Source organism: Ascaphus truei, chromosome 12, assembly GCF_040206685.1.
Source record: "Ascaphus truei isolate aAscTru1 chromosome 12, aAscTru1.hap1, whole genome shotgun sequence".
NCBI lineage: Eukaryota > Metazoa > Chordata > Amphibia > Anura > Ascaphidae > Ascaphus > Ascaphus truei.
In genome coordinates this window covers 2772508-2778507 of record NC_134494.1, presented here as the reverse complement: position 1 = coordinate 2778507, position 6000 = coordinate 2772508, and the positions used below count along the sequence as shown (strand labels likewise).

General features: G+C 59.8%; 1 protein-coding gene across 3 annotated transcripts in view; it reads left to right on the top strand.

The window, feature by feature from the left end:
* LOC142464319 (uncharacterized) overlaps window positions 1–6000 on the top strand; it is a 582685-nt gene that overhangs the window by 496759 nt on the left and 79926 nt on the right. For all 3 annotated transcript variants that reach the window (XR_012787648.1, XM_075567812.1, XM_075567813.1), the window contains exon 2: window positions 2888–2952. The gene's annotated coding sequence lies outside the window, so the exon portion shown is untranslated. The remainder of the gene's footprint in view (window positions 1–2887; window positions 2953–6000) is intronic.

Below are 6000 nucleotides of genomic sequence, written 5' to 3'. Positions count from 1 at the left end.
CACAGTGAGGGGGGGGAGAGGGGCACAGTGAGGGGGGGAGGGGCACAGTGAGGGGGGGGAGAGGGGCACAGTGAGGGGGGGGAGAGGGGCACAGTGAGGGGGGAGAGGGGCACAGTGAGGGGGGAGAGGGGCACAGTGAGGGGGGAGGAGAGGGGCACAGTGAGGAGGGGGGAGGAGAGGGGCACAGTGGGGGGGAGAGGGCGGTGTGGGAGAAGGGGGGAGGGGCGGGAGAGGGGCACAGTGAGGGGGAGGGGGGGAGAGGGGCACAGTGAGGGGCGAGGGGGGGAGAGGGGGGGGAGGGGCACAGTGAGGGGGAGAGGGGGGGGAGAGTGGCACAGTGAGGAGGGAGAGGGGCACAGTGAGGAGGGAGAGAGGCACGGCGAGGGGGCGAGAGAGAGGCACGTCGAGGGGGGGAGAGAGGCACGTCGAGGGGGGAGAGAGGCACGGCGAGGGGGGGAGAGAGAGGCACGGCGATGGGGGCGGGGGGGAGAGACGGCGAGGGGGGCGGGGGGGAGAGACAGGCACGGTGAGGGGGGCGGGGGGGAGAGACAGGCACGGTGAGGGGGGCGGGGGGGAGAGACAGGCACGGTGAGGGGGGCGGGGGGGAGACAGGCGCGGTGAGGGGGGCGGGAGAGAGGCACGGCGATGGGGGCGGGGGGGAGAGACAGGCACGGCGATGGGGGGCGGGGGGGAGAGACAGGCACGGTGAGGGGGCGGGGGGGAGAGACAGGCACGGTGAGGGGGGCGGGGGGGGAGACAGGCGCGGTGAGGGGGGCGGGAGGGAGGCGCGGTGAGGGGGGGGAGAGGCGCGGTGAGGGGGGGGTTGGGGGGGGGGAGAGGGGCACAGTGAGGGGCGAGGGGGGGAGAGGGGCACAGTGAGGGGCGAGGGTCACAGTGAGGAGGGAGAGGGTCACAGTGAGGAGGGAGAGGGGCACAGTGAGGGGGGGAGAGGGGCACAGTGAGGGGGGAGAGGGGCACAGTGAGGGGGGAGAGGGGCACAGTGAGGGGGAGGGGCACAGTGAGGGTGGAGGAGGGGGGAGGAGAGGGGCACAGTGGGGGGGAGAGGGCGGTGTGGGAGAAGGGGGGAGGGGCGGGAGAGGGGCACAGTGAGGGGAGGGGGGGAGAGGGGCACGGCGAGGGGGGGGGAGAGGGGCACAGTGAGGGGGAGAGGGGGGGAGAGAGGGGCACAGTGAGGAGGGAGAGGGGCACAGTGAGGGGGGAGAGGGGCACGGCGAGGGGGGGGGAGAGGGGCACAGTGAGGGGAGAGGGGGGGAGAGAGGGGCACAGTGAGGAGGGAGAGGGGCACAGTGAGGAGGGAGAGAGGCACGGCGAGGGGGCGAGAGAGAGGCACGTCGAGGGGGGGAGAGAGGCACGGCGAGGGGGGGAGAGAGGCACGGCGAGGGGGGAGAGAGAGGCACGGCGATGGGGGCGGGGGGGAGAGACAGGCACGGTGAGAGGGGCGGGGGGGAGAGACAGGCACGGTGAGAGGGGCGGGGGGGAGAGACAGGCACGGTGAGGGGGGCGGGGGGGGAGACAGGCGTGGTGAGGGGGGCGGGAGAGAGGCACGGCGATGGGGGCGGGGGGGAGAGACGGCGAGGGGGGCGGGGGGGAGAGACAGGCACGGTGAGGGGGGCGGGGGGGAGAGACAGGCACGGTGAGGGGGGCGGGGGGGAGAGACAGGCACGGTGAGGGGGGCGGGGGGGGAGACAGGCGCGGTGAGGGGGGCGGGAGGGAGGCGCGGTGAGGGGGGGGAGAGGCGCGGTGAGGGGGGGGAGAGGCGCGGTGAGGGGGGGGAGAGGCGCGGTGAGGGGGGAGAGGCGCGGTGAGGGGGGGAGAGGCGCGGTGAGGGGGGGGAGAGGCGCGGTGGGGGGGGTCAGAGTGGCGCGGTGGGGGGGGGTCAGAGTGGCGCGGTGGGGGGGTCAGGGTGGCACGGTGGGGGGGTCAGAGGGGCACGGTGGGGGGGTCAGATGGGCACGGTGGGGGGGGTCAGAGGGGCACGGTGGGGGTGGTCACAGGGGCATGGTGGGGGGGGGCAGATGGGCACGATGGGGGGGGCAGAGGGGCACGGTGGGGGGGGCAGAGGGGCACGGTGGGGGAGGGCAGAGGGGCACGGGGGCAGTGGGGCACAGTGAGGGGGGGCAGAGAGGCACAGTGAGGGGGGGGGAGGAGAGAGAGGCACAGTGAGGGGAGAGAGGGGCACAGTGAGGGGGAGAGAGAGGGGCACAGTGAGGGGGAGAGAGAGAGGCACAGTGAGGGGGGGGGAGAGAGAGGGGCACAGTGAGGGGGAGAGAGGGGCACAGTGAGGGGGGGAGAGAGAGAGGCACAGTGAGGGGGGAGAGGGGCACAGTGAGGGGGAGAGAGAGGGGCACAGTGAGGGGGAGAGAGAGGGGCACAGTGAGGGGGAGAGAGAGAGGCACAGTGAGGGGAGGGAGGGAGAGGCACAGTGAGGGGGGGGTGAGGGGGAGAGAGAGAGAGGCACAGTGAGGGGGGAGAGAGGGGCACAGTGAGGGGGGGAGAGAGGCACAGTGAGGGGGGGGAGAGAGAGAGAGAGAGGCACAGTGAGGGGGGGGAGAGAGGGGCACAGTGAGGGGGGGAGAGAGGCACAGTGAGGGGGGGGAGAGAGTGGCACAGTGAGGTCGGGGGAGAGAGGCACAGTGAGGGGTGGGGAGAGAGGCACAGTGAGGGGGAGAGAGAGAGGCACAGTGAGGGGGGGGGGGGGGAAGGTGGTAAGAGGGGCCCATTGAGGGAAAATAATAAAAAATTTAATATTAGAAAAATGTTATTTGTGATCGTCTTTATTTTTCTTTTCCTAATTGCTAATGATTTTCCTCTATATGAAATGTTCCTAATAATTCAATATACTAAGATAAATCACTTTATTTTCCAGTGTTCTCGTGTGTAACGGAGGAAGGGAGCAGCGCTGATTGAGAAGACCCTAGGGAGCGATTCATGGTATGTTTAGCAGTTTAACCTTGTACATTTTCATTATTTTTATTTATAAAATGTTTTACTAGGAAGTAATACATTGAGAGTTACAGTAGAGTCTTGGTTACTGCCCCCTCTCCACTGCACCGTTATTTATGCACGTCTGTCCTAACAACTTATTTACCCCTCAATAAAAAACACCCTCACAAATCCTCTATTCACACCCTCTATCTTCTCCTTCCTGCTGCTGGGGATCTCCCTAAGCCTGAACTCAGACACACACACCTGAACTCAGACACACACACACCTGAACTCAGACACACACACACCTGAACTCAGACACACACACCTGAACTCAGACACACACACACCTGAACTCAGACACACACACACCTGAACTCAGACACACACACACCTGAACTCAGACACACACACACCTGAACTCAGACACACACACACCTGAACTCAGACACACACACACCTGAACTCAGACACACACACACCTGAACTCAGACACACACACACCTGAACTCAGACACACACACACCTGAACTCAGACACACACACCTGAACTCAGACACACACACCTGAACTCAGACACACACACCTGAACTCAGACACACACACCTGAACTCAGACACACACACACCTGAACTCAGACACACACACACCTGAACTCAGACACACACACACCTGAACTCAGACACACACACACCTGAACTCAGACACACACACACCTGAACTCAGACACACACACACCTGAACTCAGACACACACACACCTGAACTCAGACACACACACACCTGAACTCAGACACACACACACACCTGAACTCAGACACACACACACACCTGAACTCAGACACACACACACACCTGAACTCAGACACACACACACACCTGAACTCAGACACACACACACACCTGAACTCAGACACACACACACACCTGAACTCAGACACACACACACACCTGAACTCAGACACACACACACACCTGAACTCAGACACACACACACACCTGAACTCAGACACACACACACACCTGAACTCAGACACACACACACACCTGAACTCAGACACACACACACACCTGAACTCAGACACACACACACACCTGAACTCAGACACACACACACACCTGAACTCAGACACACACACACACCTGAACTCAGACACACACACACACCTGAACTCAGACACACACACACACCTGAACTCAGACACACACACACACACCTGAACTCAGACACACACACACACACCTGAACTCAGACACACACACACACACCTGAACTCAGACACACACACACACACCTGAACTCAGACACACACACACACACCTGAACTCAGACACACACACACACACCTGAACTCAGACACACACACACACCTGAACTCAGACACACACACACACACCTGAACTCAGACACACACACACACCTGAACTCAGACACACACACACACCTGAACTCAGACACACACACACACCTGAACTCAGACACACACACACACCTGAACTCAGACACACACACACACCTGAACTCAGACACACACACACACCTGAACTCAGACACACACACACACCTGAACTCAGACACACACACACACCTGAACTCAGACACACACACACACCTGAACTCAGACACACACACACACCTGAACTCAGACACACACACACACACACACCTGAACTCAGACACACACACACACACACACCTGAACTCAGACACACACACACACACACACCTGAACTCAGACACACACACACACACTCACACCTGAACTCAGACACACACACACACACACACCTGAACTCAGACACACACACACACACTCACACCTGAACTCAGACACACACACACACACACACCTGAACTCAGACACACACACACACACACACCTGAACTCAGACACACACACACACACACCTGAACTCAGACACACACACACACACACCTGAACTCAGACACACACACACACACACCTGAACTCAGACACACACACACACACACCTGAACTCAGACACACACACACACACACCTGAACTCAGACACACACACACACACACACCTGAACTCAGACACACACACACACACACACCTGAACTCAGACACACACACACACACACACCTGAACTCAGACACACACACACACACACCTGAACTCAGACACACACACACACACACACACACCTGAACTCAGACACACACACACACACACCTGAACTCAGACACACACACACACACACCTGAACTCAGACACACACACACACACCTGAACTCAGACACACACACACACACCTGAACTCAGACACACACACACACACCTGAACTCAGACACACACACACCTGAACTCAGACACACACACACACACACACCTGAACTCAGACACACACACACACACACCTGAACTCAGACACACACACACACACCTGAACTCAGACACACACACACACACACACCTGAACTCAGACACACACACACACACACACACACCTGAACTCAGACACACACACACACACCTGAACTCAGACACACACACACACACACCTGAACTCAGACACACACACACACACACACCTGAACTCAGACACACACACACACACACACCTGAACTCAGACACACACACACACACCTGAACTCAGACACACACACACACACACACCTGAACTCAGACACACACACACACACACACCTGAACTCAGACACACACACACACACACACCTGAACTCAGACACACACACACACACCTGAACTCAGACACACACACACACACCTGAACTCAGACACACACACACACACCTGAACTCAGACACACACACACACACCTGAACTCAGACACACACACACACACCTGAACTCAGACACACACACACACACCTGAACTCAGACACACACACACACACCTGAACTCAGACACACACACACACACCTGAACTCAGACACACACACACACACCTGAACTCAGACACACACACACACACCTGAACTCAGACACACACACACACACACACCTGAACTCAGACACACACACACACACACACCTGAACTCAGACACACACACACACACAC